The sequence below is a fragment of the Protopterus annectens genome, chromosome 1.part2 (assembly GCF_019279795.1).
Source record: "Protopterus annectens isolate FY-2018-M chromosome 1.part2, PAN1.0, whole genome shotgun sequence".
Classification (NCBI taxonomy): domain Eukaryota; kingdom Metazoa; phylum Chordata; order Ceratodontiformes; family Protopteridae; genus Protopterus; species Protopterus annectens.
Window position 1 is genome coordinate 1257595672 of NC_056727.1, and position 21379 is coordinate 1257617050.

Below are 21379 nucleotides of genomic sequence, written 5' to 3' on the forward strand. Positions count from 1 at the left end.
CTTTTAGTCTGTTATTGCGTTGCTTCTTGTTGATTTTACTATCGGATAAAGGCAGTGTTGTAGCTTTCAAGTGAACAGAGTGGACACAAAATAACTTAGGGACTTAATGTCTTAAGCATAGTGCGTCTGGAGATGGATGTTCTGGATGCTGTCTGATAGTTGTGAAAATTTCTTATCACCTGTGCAAGAGACGAGAAATGCCCTTGAGGGCTTTGTCTTGTAATTTGGTTACAAATTCCAAGGGCAAAAAAAGTACCCCTAATAGCTCCATTTTCCTCAATGTATCAGGTCTTGCTGTCTTTGCTCCCAGACTTCCACTTCTGTGGGGTTTTCCTCCCTGAGGCAGCATTGTGCCTTTATTAATCTTTCATCTAGTTTTGACTACAGGCACTTCGGAGCGTAACTTTGCTGTGGTGAAAGGCCCTCTTCTAAGAAAGAACCAAGTATTTGGAACATGTGGCTTTCCCTTTGTGCGTATAGTTTCTCCATAGTCTTTACACAGTTTTGAATATAGTCTTTAAGCTGCATATTGAGTTGAGCATCTCTTTCTTCCCTTTATTTTCAGAGTGGCAAGAAAATGAATGTTGCACTCCTTGTGGTATTCCTTCCCCATGCCCTGTTTTAATAACTGGTGCTTTGAATATCTGCAGACTTTTGTTTTGGCACCAATATCAACCCTTTCTTTAGTGCTGTTGCATTCTTCTGCAACAGTGACATATATGCTAGGCTTCATAGGTTTGACTGTCTCTGGGATTTAGTTTATTGATGCTGATCTCTACCTGGGGAAAACTTTTGGTGTCAGCGTCTGTGTCTGACTTATTGATGCCAAAGCCTTCTTCGTTGTGTATGTCTGTTTCTGTGTAGAGACCCCTTGTTGTACTGAGTGGCTGTTGACAACTTTGTCCCGGTTATCTGTTCTCTAGTCGTCAAGGTTCTTGACATTGATCACTGGTGGCCCTGAAGCAAGGAAGTGTTGGTAGAGTTTCCAAAGGAGTCTGCACCAGTGTTGGGCCCTGAATCTGAGGTTTTGGTCCTATCACCTTCCATTTAGAAGGGAAGAAGGTTAAAACGCCACTGCTGAGACAGCATAGCTGTTTTGGAGGTCCAAGTTTGTCTTTGCACTTGGACAGTGATTCCCCAGTTGCTCTTGCTTAGAGGAAATGGTAAAAGACTCATCTGGATTCCCCTGCAGAGTCCCCCACCTCAGATATTGATTTAGATCACCTCAGATTTTGATTTAGATAGAGGAAGTGTCTGCCAAATCATCATTGAAGACCTCTGGTTTATGAAGCTCTAAGGGTTAATGCATCAACAGTGGATTCTGTTCAGTTGGTCTGTCCGACCTCTGAACTCCCCTGCTTCTACATCTGATTCTGGACCCAAACCTCCCAAATCTGAAGCTAACTACTTAGTTTCTCAAGTTCCCATGATGGCAGGAGTTCATCTCACTGAAGAGGTGGTCAGAATACTCATGGCTTCCCAGAAGTTTTACACTCGCAAGATCTACTGAAATAAAAGGAAACGCTTTTCTCTCTGGGCAGACAGCCCAAGGCATTGACCTATTTTGTGCATTGGCACTGGACATTTTCTGATTTTTGCAATCTTTTTTCTAGCAAGTTCCAGTTTTTCCCCTGTCAAAGTGCACCTAGCAGCCGTTTATCTTTCATATCTGTTTTAAAGACCGTTCTGTAGCTTTTTGTAAGTTATGCTAGGGCTTCCTAAAATGTCTTCCTTCCTTCTCAGACATCCTGTCAAAAATCCTGTAACACCTCAGGATCTGAATTTAGTGTTGGAAGCTGTAACTAAGATCAGTTCAAGCCACCTTCCACTGCTCAGCTGAAGTTCCTGTCCTGGAAGTCCCTGTTTTTATAAGTCATCTCTTCAGCTAGGAGAATAGAGCTTGTAGGCCTTGGCTTCTTCCTCTTACTACATAATTTTTCATTAAGACAGTGTTTCATTCAGAACAAATCCTTCATTTGTTCCTAAAGTAGCTACTGAGCTGATCTGTCCCAACCAATTAATTTGCCTGTTTTCTTCACAAATTACACCAAAGATACCTTAGCATGACTGTATACATCTAACTTTACAGAACCAGACTGGTCAGGAAGGCTGCTCAACTATTTATTTCTTTTGCAAGAAATGTATTGGGACAAAAGATTTCCAAACTTTCACTTGTTTAGTGGTCTAATTTTAGCTAATGCAAGAGCTGTGAGTATGTCCATGGCCTTCTTTTTCATCTAAACTTTCACTTGTTTAGTGGTCTAATTTTAGCTAATGCAAGAGCTGTGAGTATGTCCATGGCCTTCTTTTTCATCTTTGGTAATGTCTATGATGCCATTAATTGGTCCTTCATGCATACCTTTATCAGCCATTACAAGATGGGTTGCCTCTCCAGAGCCCAAGATTCCTTTGGCTCTACCGTTCTAAAAGGTTGTGAAGCCACCTAGGAAGGTTTGTAGCTCGGATTACCGACCCATGGTTTGGATCAGATGGACTGAAGGAACATACTAAGGTTATGTACTTGGCATAATAAATCCTTTTAGTCATGTCCGTTGGATATAACAAACCTCCCACCCCCCCACCCCCCCGTCCTTTTCTTTTAAGACCTGAAGAATTGTCTCTTTCACATAGGACTTTAGTCCTTGTCTGTTTTTTTACTCTTAGTTCTCAGGTGTCAGTCGAGATCTGAGGTTGAACTTGGGGATTATAGATTATGGGAGGGAAAACTCTGAAGGAGCTTGAGGCTGGAGCACTGATGTCTGAGCTGATCCTGTAACAAGTGTCTCTGAGGATCCATATGTATTTGAACAGATATGAATCAAATGCTTTGTTGTTGTGATAAATGCATAGATGTTCATCGTGTTATACTGCTGCAGTCCTCACACTTGGGTTATCCTGCCGTCAGGCAGTCCCGTAGTCGGCCAAATCCCAAAGTCTTGGTCCGGCGTTGGTTGTCGCCGCTTCTTCCCTGACGTCAGTGCGACAGGGGGACAAAAGAGGCAGCCGACACCATTTTCTTCAGTCTTTGCCGCGCAGTGCCCGAAGCAGAAGCAGTTCGCAAGTGCCGGTCGGCTAGCTCCTGAGATTTTCGAATTGAATTTCAGCCCGAAGTCTTCTCTAAAGCTAAGTACCCCATTGGGGAAACTTTTCTTGCCTCAGACCGATGTCAGACAAAGTTAATAATTGCATTTCTTTTGGGAAGCAAATACCTCAAAGATTTTCATTCTTATTGTATTCCTCTGACCAAGCATCCATTTCCTCAGCTAACTCTGAGGACCAGGGTTATTCCTTCCCTCCTTATGAAGACTCAGATGCTGAAGAGTCCATACCCTCTGTCTCCCCCCCCCCCCCCCCGAAGACTACTCTTTTGGGGAAACTTTACACACCATGAGGGAATACTTCTACTGGGAAGGCCAAGATTACTCTGACTCTAAGAAAAGACTCCGTGAGTTTCTTCTTCTTCTTCCACAGCATAGACCCCTTGCAATTCCTCCAGTTTTAGACATTTTGGATGATGTTTACGCCGAATCTAGTCTAAACCCAGATTCCTTACCTCCTGCACCAACTAAACCAGACAGATACTACCGAGTTCCTGATTCTCATAAGTTTCTGTATAAAAGCCCTGTTGCAGACCCCAAAACCATTTTTCAGGGTTCCAAAGGGGTTAAGGCCTCTACTGCTAAGAACCCCACTACCTTCTGAAGGAGATTCCAGAGCATTAGAAAGATGGGGGAAGAAAGTGTATGTCTGCCACTTTAGCCATGAGGGCCTTAAACTGCCAATTCCACATGCTAAAATACCAGCAGTACTTGATTACACAGTTAAAGCAGAAAATGATCCTTCAGACAGATCAACCTGATTTCAAAGAGATGCAGGATTTGCTGCATGCAGCAGAACAGGTGGGAAAGCATACCTTAGTGTGGATGTTCTTCATCTCACATTGCTGCAGTCCTAACACTTGGGTAGTCCGCTGTCCAGTCGGCCCGAATACCAAAGTATAAGGCTGACGTCGGTCAAGGCGCATTTGTCTGACATCAGGACATCAGGGTACAAATGCGCATGACCGACGTCCTATCCTCAGTCTTTTTTGCCGCATGGTCCGATGCAGAAGCAGTTTTGCGAGTGCAGGTTGGCGTTCTGAAATTTTCTGAAGTCGGAGTTTCAGACCGAATCAAAGTTGGCTAAGTACCCCGTTGGGGAATATTTTGGTTTTTTCTTGCCTCAGTATTTAACCGGATGTCAGAAAAAGTGAATAACTGTATTTCTTGTGGGAAACAGATACCTCATAGAGATTACCATACCTTGTGTATACCTTGCTTAGGGCCTGAGCACGACGTTGTTGGCTGTCGCTCTTGTGCTAGATTTAACAAACGCACTATTAAGAGAAGATTAGATTGTGCCAGGTTAGTTTTTGGGAAGCGTTGTAATTACAACATGCCGCCGGATGCTCCGGCCCGCTGCCTAAAAAGCGCAAGGACAAAGCAGCGAAGCCTAGGGTGGAAGAACCGTCTGTCCCGGACGCCGGTTCTTTAGAGGGCTCGGTGGAGCCGGTGGTTCTACCAGAAGTTCCTTTGGATTCTCAGGGTGAGACTTTACTGTTACAAGATGTGTCCTCTCAGGAGGTAGGCCAGGCTGAAGGGGCTTCTCAGGTAGCTGTTCTCCCTCCCTTCCTAAGGTGGTTAGGCCCTCCCTTCTGTTTCCAAGGCTTCTGCTAGAGGCAGGCCAGGGTTAACTTCAGTGGGGTCTCCCTAGTTCTTCAGGGTCTCTGCCTAAGAAACATATGCTTAAAATGGCAGAAGATTTGATTACTATGATTAGAGGTTCTATGCCCCCTGATAAGAGGCCTAGGGTGGAACCTGAGCTTGAGAGTTTTGAGCAGTGTTCGAGGCTTCTGAGTCTTCGGCTGAAGACTTGCAGGAGTATCCTCCTTATTCTGATTCTGATGTAGATGACTCTACACCTTCGGCTTCTCCTCCTGAGGATTTTTCTTTTTCAGAGACTCTTCATTCCATGAGGGAGCATTTTAAATGGGAAGGTCAAGATTTCTCTGATTCCAGGAAAAGGCTTAGGGAATTTTTGTTTCTTCCCCAGCATAGGCCTTTAGCTATACCTCCTGTTCTGGATGTGGTAGAGGATGTTTTTGCAGAGGCTTCCCTGAACCCTGATTCATTGCCTCCTGCCCCAGTTAAACCGGATAGGTATTATAGGGTGCCTGACGCTCATAAGTATCTTTTTAAGAGTCCTAGGGCAGACCCAGAAACTGTTTCTCAGGGCCCTAAGGGTGTTAAGGCTTCTGTTGTTAAAAATCCTGTTCCTTCTGATAAAGAGGCAAGGGCTTTGGATAGATGGGGAAAGAAGGTGTATACTTCTTCCACTTTAGCCATGAGGGCTTTGAATTGCCAGTTTCACATGTTGAAATACCAAAATTATCTCCTTTCACAATTGAAGTCTAAGGTAGATGCTCTGGCGGAAGGTATTGAGTGTAAAGAGTTGCAGGATTTAGTTCATGTTTCTGAACAGGTGGGTAAGCATTCCTTGCAATGTGGTTTTGATGCTGTACAGGCCTCTTCGAGGGTGGCAGCCACTGGTTCTGTTCTTCGCAGGCACGCCTGGCTGAGGGATCAGAATTTAGCTGAACATGTAAAGACAAGGATTTTAGATGCTCCTTTACAATCTGATGTGTTATTTGGTGCGCCTGTGGAAGCAGTTTTAAAGAAAATGGAGGACAAGGCTAAGTCTATGCAGACTGTTAAAGATTTTTTGCAGGTTCAGCCTCCAAGGGGTGGACTTATCCTTCTTATGATTCTCAGTCTAGGGGTAGTTCTAGACGTGGTAGGGGCAGAGCTCAAGGTTCTTTTAGGCCTAGAACAGGCAGTTCGCCTGCCCAGTCTTCTGGTGAGGGCAGGGGTCAGTCCTTTCGTAAGCAGACCCAATGACTTGCCTTTTCAGCTGCCAGAGTCTTCTCGTCTGGCAGCACCTTTGGGAGGAAGGCTGGCACTTTTCAAAGAAAATTGGAGTGTTATTACCCAAGACAGATGGGTATTGGATATCGTTCACCACGGTTACAGGTTTTATTTCCATACCTTGCCTCCTTTCAAAGGCATGCCAGACATTCCTCCTATACAAAGAAAAGAGGCTCACAAGCAAATTTCTCTGTTACTCCAGATAGGGGCCATTCAGCCGGTTCCTGTGCCAGAAAGGGGCCTAGGATTTTATTCTCGCCTGTTCCTAGTACCAAAAAGGGGAACACGTGGAGACCAATTTTGGATTTGTCTATCCTCAACACTTATCTGGACATTCCCAAGTTCAAAATGTTGACGTTACAACAGCTTTTACCTCTGCTGGGCAAAGATCACTGGATGGTAACTTTAGATCTCAAGGAGGCTTACCTTCATGTGCCTATCAGTCTCAGTTGCAGGAAGTATCTGCGTTTCCGAGCTGGAAATTCCCATTATCAGTTCTCTGCATTGCCCTTTGGCTTATCTACTGCCCAGAGTATTCACAAAAGTTCTGGCTCCAGTTGTAGCTTTCTTCAGGCTAAAAGGAATACAAATCTATCCTTACTTGGACGACTGTCTGATTCTGGCTCAAGAAAAGGACGAGCTTCTTCAGCATCTGGAATATGTGATAGCAGTGCTAAGATGCCTGGGGTATTCTGTGAACGAAATAAAGTCCAGTCTAGTACCCTCTCAAGACATGTGCTTTCTGGGTGTGAGACTGAATACAGCAGCCCAGATGGCCTTTTAACCCCGGACAAACAAAAGAATCTTTCCCTTTACTTCCATCAACTATCTCTTCAGTCCGGGCTGACTGCAAGGACAGTCCTACAAGCCTTAGGGTTCATGGCATCTTGTATTCTGGTGCTTCCCAATGCCAAACTGCATATGAGGAAGCTGCAATGGTATCTAAAAAATGTATGGACACAGCACTGCCAGGATTTGGACACTGTCATTCCAATAATACCTTGCATTCAAAAGGAATTTTTGTGGTGGGCTCAGGAATGTCACCTAAACAAGGGACTCTCTGTGACCCGGCCAGAGGCGAGTCAGATTCTAACGACAGATGCCTCGGACATAGCTTGGGGAGCTCATCTGAATGGAAAGTGGATACAAGACAAGTGGCCTGCCAGACTACAGCATCTACATATCAACATGAAGGAGATGTTAGCAGTCCAGTTTGCATTAATGGCTTTCAAGGAGTTACTCCTTCCAGGGCAGGTGTTGATTCTAACAGACAACACAACTGTCATGTGGTACATCAACAAGCAAGGGGGAACACATTCTTATCCTCTATGCAGGCAAGCAATGATTTTGTGGGAGACTGCGCTCAGCTTGCAGCTAACTCTTCAGGCAAGGTTTCTGCCAGGAGCACAGAACTCCTTAGCAGATGTGTTAAGCAGGCAAATCATGGATCCCCACGAGTGGAAACTGGATCTTCATGTATTTCGAAAATTGACAGTGTCATGGGGAACTCTCCAGACATAGATCTGTTCGCTTCTCCACTAAACCACCAGCTGCCAAAGTTTTGCACTAAAAGGTTTCATCACACAGCTTGGAAAGTGGATGCTCTTTCGTTCAGTTGGGAAAATCTTCATGTGTATGCCTTTCCACCTCTGCCTCTCCTCCCAAAGGTACTCCTAAAGGTCAGACAAGACAAGCCAAGGATGATTTTGATAGCTCCAGATTGGCCTCAGCAACACTGGTACCCATTACTGAGGAATCTGGTAAGGAAGCCTCCATGGCCTTTACCTTTAATTCCACACCTTTTGTCTCAGAGGGACGGTCATCTTCTCAATGTCAAGCTTCACTCTCTTCATCTAACAGCCTGGCATATTCTGTTTTGAACCACAGCAGGTCTCAACTTCCTCAACAAGTTTTGAATGTGATTATGGAAGCCAGAAGACCTAGTACACGAAAGTGTATGCAGAAAAATGGAAGAGATTTTTATTTTGGAGTGCAGCAAAGGATTTGGATGTTTCTGGGCCTAATTTGAGTGTGGCTCTTCAATATCTTACTGAGTTATTGGACAAAGGTTTGTCTTTCTCTTCCATTAAGATTCATGCTGCAGCAATTTCAGCTCACTATGATTGTGACCCACCATTGTTTTCTCATCCTTTGTTCAAGCAATTTCTTAGAGGGGCAAAGAATATAAGACCCCCACGTAGAGCTCCTACTCCTGCTTGGGACCTCAATTTTGTGTTGGAGAAACTTACTCTACAACCTTTGAGCCTCATGGCTACTGCTGAATTGAAATACTTGTCATGGAAGACTGCTTTTTGTTGGCCATTACTTCTGCAAGAAGGGTTTCTGAATTGCAGGCCCTTATGGCGGTTGAGCCTTTTTGATTTTTCATAAGGATAGGGTATCATTACGCACTAATCCTTCATTTATGCCTAAGGTGGTTTCTAGTGTGGCTTTAAACCAAACTATTCATTTGCCTACTTTTTATGCAGATCCCCAAAATAGAGTGAAAAGATTTTGCACACTTTAGATGTACACAGGCAGTTGCGTTATTATTTAAGCAGGCCTAGGGATTTTAGGCAGTCTCAGCAGTTGTTTGTTTCTTTTGCTTTGAGTTCTCAGGGCAAGCCTGTGTCAAAACAAACTATATCTAAGTGGATTGGGTTTTGCATTGCATTCTGTTACTCCCATCATGGCAAGGAGATTCCAGCTGGGATTAGGCCTCATTCCACTAGGGCTACTGCCACTTCAACAGCATTTCTAAGGGGGGTGGCAACTAAGGATATTTTGGAGGCAGCTACTTGGAGTTCAGTGCATACTTTTTCCAAGCATTACCACCTTCCTCTCTATTCTAAATCCAGGGCTGGTTTTGCCACTGCTGTGTTGCAGGGCATTTTGGCAGCTCCTGCTTCATTATAGTTTAGCCATCCTCCCTTACCTCTGCTTTGGGATTCTACCCAAGTGTTAGGACTGCAGCAATGTGAGATGAAGAACATAGTACAGTTTTGTACCTACCATAAATGTAGATGTTCGAAGATCCACATTGCTGCAGTCCAATTTACCCTCCGTCCTTCCCCTCTGTGTTTAGGGGTGGTTGTGTAGGTGGAGTTCTATTTTTGTAAATTTGTATATATTGTACATATATTAGGTACAGGAGTGTTTGGTGTTTTTTGGTTCTGGCCTTATCTTTTTAGGGTCTTCTGGCATCTGGGGCAAGAAAAGACTGAGGATATGACGTCGGTCATGCGCATTTGTACCCTGACGTCCTGATGTCAGACAAATGCGCCTTGACCGACGTCAGCCTTATACTTTGGTATTCGGGCCGACTGGACAGCGGACTACCCAAGTGTTAGGACTGCAGCAATGTGGATCTTCGAACATCTACATTTATGGTAGGTACAAAACTGTACTTTTTGATTTATTGGAAGCCTCATGTAGAGCAGCTGTCACAGGATCTGTAATACGTAGACATGCTTGGCTAAAAGAGCAAGCCTTACCAGAACATGTCAAAGCAAAGTTATTGGATGCTCCATTGCAGAAAGATGTGTTATTTGGTGTCAAAGCAGAGGAAGTTTTAAAGAAAATGGAAGAAAAGGCAAAATCTATGCAGACAGTTAAAGATTTTTTTACAGGTACAACCTCCTCGTTTCAGCAGAAACTGGCCATCAAAAAACTGGTCCTTTCTTGCATCAGACAGACCCCAAAGGGGTAGGTGCAGATGCCCAAGGGGCAGAGGACAGCCACAAGGTTCTTTCAGGCCTAGACAATGGCATACAACAACTCAAAGAGGTGGAGACGAAAGATCTCAACCCTTCAGGAAACAAACACAATGACTTCCTCTTCCTGCCAAGCAAAATTGCCCTGGCAGCACCTTTGGGAGGAAAACTGGCTCTATTTCCACAAAATTGGCGCATCATAACAAAGGACAAATGGGTTCTGGATATTATTACCCGAGACTACAGATTTCATTTCCACACTTTACCACAGATGAGAGGCATGCCAAATCTGCCTCCAAACCAATGGGCAGAGGCACAAACGCAAATTTCAGCTCTCATGGATATGAAAGCAATTCAAAAGGTACCTACAAAGGAGCAAGGTCAAGGTTTTTACTCAAGACTATTTCTAGTACCAAGAAAGGACAAAGCCTGGAGACCCATTTTAGACCTCTCAATTCTAAACACATACCTGGAGGTACCCAAATTCAAAATGCTCACACTACAGCAGCTTCTTCCCATGCTGGGCAAGGAGTCTTGGCTGGTAACGTTGGACCTCAAAGAGGCATACCTGCATGTCCCTATCAGACAAGATTGCAGAAGATACCTCAGATTTTTGGCAGGTACAACTCATTATCAATTCTCTGTATTGCCCTTTGGCTTATCTACTGCGCCCAGAGTATTTACGAAATGCCTGGCATCCGTAATTGCATACTGCAGACAACGAGGAATACAAATTTATCCATGTCTGGACGACTGCCTGATCCAAGCGGACAGCAAGGCCATTCTATTACAGCATCTGGCATTTGTAACAAAGCTGCTAAGTTGCCTAGGGTACACAGTAAACAAAAAGAAGTCCAAACTAATACCCTCACAAGACATAATATTCCTGGGTGCCAGCTTAAATACAATGGCCCAGATGGCTTATCTCACGCCAGACAAACAAAAACAACTGACTCAGTACTTCAAAAAGATGACAACTTTTACCCAGCTCACTGCAAGGAAAATCCTGCAGGCATTGGGGTTCATGGCATCCTGCATTCAACTAATTCCACATGCAAAGCTGCATATGAGGAATTACAATGGTACCTGAAAAGTGTATGGACTCAACACAGGCACAGCCTTGAAACAAGTATACCTCTCATTCCCTGCCATCAAAAAGAGTTCCTATGGTGGGCTCAAGCATGTCAAATAAACAAGGGTCTTCCTTTTGTCTTACCTCCAGCAAACCAAACTGACAACAGATTCTTCAGACTATGCCTGGGGAGCACACATGGCAGGACAAGTGCATACAGGGCAAATTGTCTGCAAAACAAATGCATCTACACATCAACCAAAAGAAGGTGCTAGCTGTGCAAAATGCACTGACAGCCTTCAAGGACCTCTTGCATCCAGGACAACTACTAATAAAGACAGACAACACCACAGTTATGTGGTACATAAACAAACAGGGAGGAACACACTCCTACCCTTTATGCAGACAGGCAATGACCTTGTGGAACACAGCATTGACTTACCAAGTACAACTGCAAGCACAATTCCTGCCAGGAAAGGAAAACATATTGGCAGACGAATTAAGCAGAAATTTGGCAGATCCTCACGAGTGGAGACTACACCCACAAGTATTTTCAATGATAACTCAAAGGTGGGGACGCCCAGACATAGATCTATTTGCCTCCCCCAACAATTGCCAACTACAGAAATTTTGTACAAGGACTTATCATTCCCTAGCCTGGAAAGTGGACGCCCTATCATTCAGTTGGACAGCATTGACAGTCTATGCCAGGGGTGTCCAACCTTTTCAGTTACAAGGGCTGCATTCAGTCAACAGAAATGGTCTGGGGGCCACATGTAAAATATATCATATATAAAAAAAAAAAAAAAAAAGGTCTGTCGACCCACTGGCTGTATTGTAGGTGAATTTGAACAATGAATAAATTTATAAATGCATAATATTTGCCCTAAAATTCAATATCTCATTCTAATTATTAAATATCTTAGTTTAACATCAAAGTTTATTTGTAAAAAAAAAAAAAAAATTAACAGGTACGAACCTTTCAATTTGTTTGAGATCATACCTGTGATTTTGCTGGTTTCCTAAAGATGTCCATGTCTTCCATCATGTCCTTAATGCCCATATGTTGTCCAAAGCGCTCGTGTATCAACCACAGTCTGTCATGGAACATTTCCATTATGCAATATTTACCTTGGTTTCTAACTTTTTTTTGTTTTAAAGAGGGATGTGTAACATGCAATGCAACACGTTTCTAGTGATGTTCCTGTGCTCCTTCGCCTGACAGAGAGCCTGTGCATTTTCAATAAGTGTCAAGAGACAGGCTTTGTAACTACAGAGAGAAGTCCATTTTACTGCCATCTGAAGGAGTTGGAGATGGTCACTGTTGTCACATTCAAGCATGTGTCAGACTGGGAGGGTTGTGTTTCATCTAACTTTCCCTGTTTGGAATAAATTCAGAAACTACAGGGAAGTGTGAAAAGCAATTAATTTATGGTGTTGAATACAGATGTTAACTCTTGTTTAAAATTTTGGGAAAGCAACTATATGACACATCAGAAACCTGCCCCCAACCCCAAACAAACTGCAGTGTAGGGCGGGCAGTACTAAAAAAAGATAGCCACCAAAATTTCTACAGCACAAATTAGAGTGTATGAGCGTAACAGGGGGTACACGTAGCCTTCCCATTAGACCTGTCACCTTTCTAACTTGTAAAAAAAATTACACAGAAACAGGAAGTAGCAGAAAAACGTTTCTTTTATGGTACAATCCATACACTTGGAAACTGTTCTTATTTGTGAAACAGCAAACATCAGATGCTCCTGGACATGCCTGGAACTCACATTACAGAGGAATCGCACCCAATAGATATGTCACTCTTGCACGTACTAGTGACACTCAGCTACATCTGTTTGGGATTGAACACATTAGGAAGATATAATGATTACTTTTTGTTGTATGCTATTTGCTTAGGATGGTCAAGCTCATGCCATAAATTGCTGGCACTTCTTCCTGTGAGGGATCTGGAAATGTTACCATCATGCTAAATGTGGTCTGAGGCCAACTGGTTAGCTTTTCCAAGCCACTGCATAGCATACTATTAATTAATGGATGGTTAGCATGTGGGTTATGTCGTCATATTCTCATGACTGGTAGGACTGTCAGAGTTGCTGAAATGGAGTGAATGTATGACATCATAACCCACACCATAACCATGTATGTTATGCTATTTTATAGTATGGTTAGGGTGCTTTTGGTTTCATGTTTTTTCTTTCTCTGCATGTGCTGGAAAAAAGATAGCCCTCACTCCAAAGTACGCAACACAAGAATAAGGAGTTATGTAAATATCTAATACTGACAGTGGGAAATAAAGAAGAAAAATTCAAAAATCTGTATGTGTAGATTGTGTGTTAAAACTTCATATCAACCAAGTAAAAAATTAATATATTTGCAGATGCCACAAACTAAACATAGCAACATTTTAACATTTCTTTTTCACCAAGGAGCATACGAAAAAATGAAGCTAAAGCAGTTCTGAGTTGGTAAAAGTTCATTGTTTCAAGTAATGAATACCTTACTACAACCACATGCAAATGACTGAATTTTATTGACAGGACCAGTAAAAGAATACTTTTTGAAAATGCTACTTTAATGACAAAAAGAAATCTGTCTCTCTTTTTCTTATGAAGTACAGATAAATAAATGATTGCAGGGTTGACTTTTGGGCTCAGAATGCACTAATTGCAGATTATACAGTAAGCATCTCATGGCTGTCCTGTTCTTTTTAGTTTAATCTACACATTTAATCAAATGTTTACTACAGCTAATGAAGACTAGGTCTCATGTTCCATCTCCGTTTCAGTTCGGAGACTCAAGGATGTTAATCATATGGCCCCCTTTTACAATATGCCGGCACGTATACTAGTATATATATATAAGACTTTTCACTGGATTTCCGATAGTTTTTAGTGCCCTCCTGAACAGACCATTAGCCTGAGAATAACTGAGACTAGATGCAAGGTCAAATTTTCACTACTCTGAATAAGTCTATGACTGCATACTGCAAACCAGGGATGTGAAACTTATGCCCTTCAGACATCTACTACTCCTCAAACTAGCACAATTATTGGAAAGAGAAGTGACTACATAACTTTTATAGCTACACTACGTGTATTTCCATTTTGTCTTGGAGATTTTGGCCATTACCAACGTTTTCTAGCCCTCTTACAGCACCAGTGGTTTGAGTTTGAGAATCCCTGCTGTAAACTTATCTGATCCAACCATATCGGAAGTACCATGCCTTGAAAATATAGTTTAACTTTAGTGCACTGATCACACCTGGGCTCAATATCTGATGTGACAAACTCTGGAAATTGAATAATAATCAACACAGTTAATAAAACGAAACGTTTCCAGTCGTGAGGCACAGTTTTATTGTGATAAGTACTACACCACCACAGGGGTATGAACTTCATCGTAGTTTGTACATTCCTACCCAGTACTGCACAACACAAGTTTCTTCTTTACACTTGCTAGTACCGAAGTGAGATTTATGTAGTATTGCAAATGTTTCTCTCTGCTCTGGCACTATGAATATACATTCCTTGAACATTAAGCACTGCACAGTTTATCATCAAAATTCAGAAATGCACTCATTCGAATTTTGCTTCGTCGAAAGTATAGTTTCAAAGAATAATGATCGAACTTGCAATTAGTGAATCTGCAAAAGCAATATGTAATGGCTTTCCAATGGCATCATTGATATCACATTAATTATAGCAGTTGAAAGTAAAGTTCAATTTTCGTTTTGAAATGTAGAGTAAAATGTATATGCTACATTAGTGTAGCTTCATAAAAAATACTGCTCGTGAGAGATTAGATTTTTTTAAGCAAGTCTCTGTTGACATCCCTGTTTGATTAGAATCTAGGAACATATTTTGGACATATACCGTTTTTTTAAATAAACTGACTGTCATTTTATTCTAAAATTAACATGTAATGGTTCATTATTTAAACAGCATTACAAAATATGTACTATTTAGAGAACTTAACATTTAATTTGTGTGATGCTTACAGGAGCGCTGTACTGACTGTGTAATTGTAAGAAATCCCAACCTACAGCAACATCCTTAGAGTTCCAATTTTTAAGGTAGGAAACATAAAACTACGCTATTATTACACCGGGCATCCCACTGGATATAGGTCAGCCAAATGCTGATGTAACTGGACACATGAAGGTTTTGGGCGAATGACTGTCATTTTACAACTAATATAAACTTTACCACAGCAACATCCCCATTGTATGAAGATGATCTTCCTGCTCTGATAACCAGGTAGCAAATGCGGCTTAACGGTCATCTTTTATAATTTGTATAGCTTAGCTTACCTTTTACTGCTGGAGATGTAGTCAGTTTGTAAAAATAAATAAATCCTCCTCACTCTTCTTTCTTCGCCGCGATCTCACTACTTCCTTGAGAGTTTTACCGCAAATGTAAAAAAACGACCGGACGGTGCTTTGGCGCATGCGTACACCAGCTGAAAGACGCTGGCATGAAAAAAAAAAACGTGAAAAAAGTACTGTGGCACATGCGCAGAACCGCTGAAGGACGCGGACATGAAAACACAGTAAAATTTAAATTTAAGGGTCGCGGGCCGCATGGAAGAGCTCTGAGGGCCGCATGCAGCCCGCGGGTTGGACACTCATGGTCTATGCCTTCCCACCACTACCTCTCTTGACCAAGGTATTACTGAAAGTCAGATCAGAGAGACTACAAATGATCCTCATTTCTCCAGACTGGCCACGTCAGCACTGGTACCCATTACTAAGGACCTTGACTCACAGCCCCCCATGGATCTTACCTCCACTCCCACTTTTGTTGACTCAGCAAAACTTTCAGATCCTTCACAGTCAGCTCAGGACTTTAAATTTAGCTGCATGGAGAATACCTTGAATTATCAATCAACACTTCTCTCAAAGGACGTCCTGAATGTCATTTTGGAGGCCAGGAGGCCCAGCACCAGAAAAACTTACTCAGACAAATGGAAAAGATTTTGTGCATGGAACCAGGCTAAAGGCCCAAATCCTTGGATACCAAACATTCCTCAAATACTGCAATACTTAACTGAGATGCTACACAAAAGCCTTTCTTTCTCATCCATTAAGATCCATGCTTCAGCCATTTCAGCTCAATATAATACGGATCCTCCCATATTCTCACACCCTTTACTAAGGCAGTTTTTCAGAGGGGCTAAGAATATAAGACCCCCCAGAAAACCCCCAACGCCAGCTTGACCTCAACTTCGTTTTAGAGAAATTAACACTGCCTCCTTTCGAACCAGCCTTTTCAGCAGAACTACAATACTTGTCATGGAAAACAGCTCTATTGCTGGCTATCACCTCAGCACGCAGGGTCTCAGAACTACAGGCACTTATGACAGTGGAACCTTTCATCATTTTCCATCAGGACAGAGTCTCTTTACGAACTAACCCTACCTTTATGCCAAAGGTAGTATCCAGTGTGGCTTTGAATCAGACCATTCATTTACCCACCTTTTATCCTAACCCCCAGAATAAAGGAGAAAGACTCCTTCACTCTTTGGACATTCACAGACAGCTGCGTTACTATTTGGATAAGACAAAGACCTTCAGAAAAACTGACCAACTCTTTGTATCCTATGCTGCAGGTTCACAAGGAAAGGCTATTTCAAAACAGACCATCTCCAAATCGATAGCACATTGTATCAGCTTTTGCTACTTGCACCATGGGAAAGCAGTGCCTGTTAATATTAGGTCCCATTCTACCAGGGCTACAGCAACCTCAGCAGCCTTTCTCAGGGGGGGTTCCAACCAAGGACATTCTGGAAGCAGCTACTTGGAGTTCAGTGCACACCTTTACCAAGCACTACCACCTTCCATTATACTCAAAAAAAAAAACAGAGCTGGTTTTGCCACTGCAGTTCTGCAGGGCATCCTAGCTTCACCTAACCCAGTTTAGTACCAGCCACCCATCCATAGCTTTGGGATTCAACCCAAGTGTGATGACTACAGCAGTATAACATGATGAACATAGTACAGTTTTGTACCTACCATAAATGTAGATGTTCGAGAGTATATACTGCTGCAGTCCAGGTTACCCTCCCACCATTCCCTCTACATACCAGGGTGTTAGTTATAACTCCATGTACATCAATCTATTGGATGCATGTCTATATTTGCAAACAGCTAGTACTATTGTTTATCTACTAAGGTATTTTTGCATAGTTATTTGTATTGCCTTCCTTGTTAGGGGCACCTGACATCTGGGACAAGAAAAACTGAAGAAAATGGCGTCGGCTGTCTCTCTTATCCCCCTGTTGCACTGACGTCAGGGAAGAGGCGACTACAACCGACGCCAGACCAAGACTTTGGGATTCGGCCGACTGCGGGACCGTCTGACGGCAGGATAACCCAGGTGTGATAACTGCAGCAGTATAACCACTCGAACATCTACATTTACGGTAGGTACAAAACTGTACTTTTTCATGCACTGCCTATTGGTTGTAGATGTAGGAAGTATTTTCACTCTTCTCTGATCCTTACAGGGAGGAGGATTCTGGAAATTATTGTTGATCTTTAGGTGTGGAAAAGACCAAAGTATGACAAACTTTTCATCAAAAGAAGAGAGAAGCTTTTATTTAAATTCTACTTAAATATTTTAAGTTGCACTTAGTGACCTTTATGGTGGTGCTTTTTTGTCCTTTTTCTGCTTATTTGTTTTTTCCTTTCATTCCATATTTTAGCCAAGGTTATCTGTCTGCATGTTTTAGTTTATTCTGGAACCTCGGTTTTGTAGCTTCATTTTGCAGTTGAGAAGATTGTGCATTACGGCAGAGTTTCAGCATCATTTATACATTATGTTGCACTTCTACCTCCATTAGTAGATTTACTTGTTAAAGCTAGCGGTTTGTATTTTGACCCCTGCCTAGGTCTTTAATCTTGTAGTTTCATTCACAGTTGTGGCAAACTGTGGACTACTGCCAGATTTGAGCCTCATTTAATAATTTATTACAGCACTTTTTTTCTATAAACAGCATTACCATTACATTTCTGCATAGTCTGGTAACTTGGTCTGTGCTGGGATTGCAGTACTTGCAGTACTGTGAATTCTGCTCCAGGATTTGTGCTTCATTACTTTTGCAGCTGCTTGTATTCCAGTTTTTCTGTAAGCGTCTTGTATTCTGTTTATCATTTCCTGGTTAAAGTTATGTTCTGTTTCTGTTTACTTTACTACTCTCTCCACCCCCACCCCCCATTTTTTTTCTGTCCCAGCTCCCACTGAGATATTAAGCTAAAGTTTCTGAAATTCTCGCATAGGACTAGAGCTCCATTATTGTTTTTATTTTATTGGATCCCTATCTAGGAAAACTGCTTCTTGCATCTTGATTCATTCCACACCCTGCCACTCTTTTTCTGTTGTGGTTTTAAGTTGTCTCTCCGGCTTTTGCCCTTTATGGTAATCTGATTTCCTGCTATAATTGCCATTGTATGTCGTAGAAGCCCTACAACTACTTTTCTCCACCATTGTTTTTCATATATCCATAATACTAAGTGCCCACCCAATAAACCAGTATTGCTTTTGAGTACATTTAGATCTATAAACTACCTTTAGAACTGAAACTTGTAATTTAGTGTGGATAAACAAAGCCATTGCTTGGAGACAAACGTGGACCAACTAGTTTGCACATTAAACAGCAGTACTATCAAATCCTACCACAATCTAACCTGGTCTAGTGCTAAACTGTGTAGACCAGCCAAGGAGACCATATAATCCAGTCCATAACTTACAGTAGCCAACTCAAATATAGGTGTAGACAACATGGATGTGCAATTTCCAGATGTCTGCATAGCCAGCTTGGGTAGATGTGGGTATCCTTGGAGTGTAGAAGTTACGTTCACAGACAACCTTCTAATCTTAAATACAATATGGGAGAGATGTACTTACTCAATTTCACTGGAGGCAAAAATCTTGCATACAAACAACATTGTCGAGAATAAACACACTGCATCCACCACACAGATGGACCAACTTATGCCGAGGCACTAAAAAGCAATCTTTCTAAACCTGAAGGACTTCCTCAGCCTGTAGAGGGTAATGTCTATTCTCAGCAGTCTTTAAAGCACTTGCCAAAAGCAACAGCAACCACCACACACAAGCATACATTCAAGTGTAGCCCCAGAGCAAAATCCGTAAAGCAAGTAAACACATTACCCAGGGCTGTTGGGGAGGGGGGGGGGGTATAAATATAAAAAAATAAAACGTACAATACGCTGGTTGCAAAAGTGTGTACACCCTTAAACTATTACTTTTATTGAAGCACCTTTTGATTTAAATACAGCATTCAGTCTTCTTTGGTAGGAGTCTGTCAGCATGGCACATCTTGACTTGGCAATGTTTGCCCACTCTTCCTTGCAAAAGCGCTCAAAATCTGTCAGATTGAGATGGTATCTCTTGTGCACAGCCCTCTTCAGGTCATCCCACAGATTTTATATTGGATTTAGGTCTGGGCTCTGGCTGGGCCATTCCAAAACTTCAACTTTCTTCTGGGAAGCTATTCTTTTGTTGGTTTGGATATATGCTTGGGGTCATTGTCATGTTGAAAGGTGAAATTCCTCTTAATCTTCAGCTTTCTAGCAGACTCCTGAAGGTTTTGGGCCAAAAGTGACTGGTATTTGGAAGTGTTCATAATTCCCTCCACCTTGACTAAAGCACCAGTTCCAGCTGATAAAAATTAATTCCAAAACATGATACTGCCACCACCATGCTTCACCGTGGGGATGGTGTTTTTTCGGTAATGCTAAGTGTTGTTTTTGCGCCAAACGTACCTTTTAGAATTGTGGCCAAAAAGTTCAACCTTGGTCTCATTAGACCATAACACATTTTCCCACATGCTTTTGGGAGACTTGATATTGGTTTGCAGATTTTAGCCGGGCCTGGATGTTTTTCTGAGTAAGGAAAGGCTTCCGTCTTGCAACCCTACCCCATATTCCACACATACGGAGAATACGAGAGATTGTTGTCGCATGTAGTACACAACCAGTACTTGCTAGAAATTCCTGCAGCTCCTTCAGTGTTGTTGTAGGTCTCTTGGCAGCCTCCCTGACCAGTTTTCGTCTTATCTTTTCATCAGTTTTGGAGGGACGTCCAGTTCTTTGCAACGTCACTGTTGTCCCATGTTTTCTCCACTTTTTGAGGACTGCCTTCACTGTGTTATATGGTATATATAAAGCTTTGGAAATTTTTTTGTACCCTTCTGCTGACTGATGCATTTCAGTAGTGAGATCCCTTTGATGCTTTGTAAGCTGTCTGCAAACCATGGCTTTTGCTGTAGCAGGCAACTGAGTAAATGTCAGGAAAATCCTACTAGGACAGCTGAACTTTTTTTAGGTTAATCAGAGCCTCTTTAATTGATAGCAGGTGTGTACCCAAGAAGACTGAATGCTGTAATCAAAAGGTGCTCCAACAAAGTAGTAATTTAGGGATGTGCACTTATGCAACCAGTATATTGTACACATTTTTTTATTTTATTTTTATACATTTACCCTTAACAGATTTGTTTGTTTTTTCAATTAAATTGTACAGGTTATAGGTCACATTAAAGGTGAGAAAAGTTTTGAAATGATTTATTATGGTCTCATTTTTTTGTATCACAAAACCTGGCATTTTAACAGGGGTGTGTAAACTTTTTATATCCACTGTAGGCTAACCTGGTTTTGAGCAAGAACGGTGCCAAATTTTAGCTAGAAGTCTTTTGAGTGGTTTTGAAAGATGGGTGGGTGGATATAGACCTAATGGATACAGGTAAGGAGTTCCAGGCCTTAGCAACCTTGTACAAGTATAGACCATGCCCAGCAGATTTGCTAGGTTTATAGACAGGAATTTTTGTTCACTGGATCGCAGCGACCAGCTGGGAACATAGTTGTGGTGAATGTTTGTTTTTTTTAGCTCTGGACAAGCAGATGGATGCTGGATAATTTTATAGTTAGTTATGTATGTTAGTTGATGTGGCAGTTCTAACTAGTTTAGGATTTTCGATGCTGTACAGCAGTGGGCAATGAAAGAGGTATGTGCTGCAAATTTAGCAACTGTGTTGTAGCATTGTTCAAATTTCAATTTGAGTACATAGCTTGAAACATGGCTTATCAGGGCCACTTGAGTCACTTCAAGTCTAGCCATAAAAACAGGCTTTGTACCACAAGAATGAAGGACTGCAACGGTTATTCCACTTCACAAGGGAGGACTGTCAGCTAACCCTAGAAACTACAGACCAATTGGACTAACTAGTGTAATATGCAAAGTCATGGGATTGAATTATCATGGAAATAATCAGCAATGACTTGGGCTCCCTTTAGGAACTGGACCCAGCCTAGCTTGGCTTTGTCAGGGGAAGGGCATGCCTACAAAACCTGGTAGACTTCTTTGAGAAGGTCACCAAGGCAAAGGATGGGGAAAAGATGCATAACTCCTGTCTGGATCTGACTAATAAATTTGATGCAATACTCCACTTGGATATCGTTGACAAACTCGCCAAACTGGGCATAAACCCTTGCATAACTCGCTGGGTTGCCAGCTGGCTCTCAGATAAAATCCAGGAAGTCGGGATTGGTGAGACCACCTCCACTGAGACAGCAGTCACCAACACGAACCTCAGGGCAC

The 21379-nt window shown here is 42.2% G+C and overlaps 1 protein-coding gene across 1 annotated transcript in view; it reads left to right on the forward strand.

The window, feature by feature from the left end:
- Positions 1-21379, forward strand: part of PPP1R8 (protein phosphatase 1 regulatory subunit 8) — a 781869-nt gene that overhangs the window by 266151 nt on the left and 494339 nt on the right. The gene's annotated exons all lie outside the window — the stretch shown is intronic.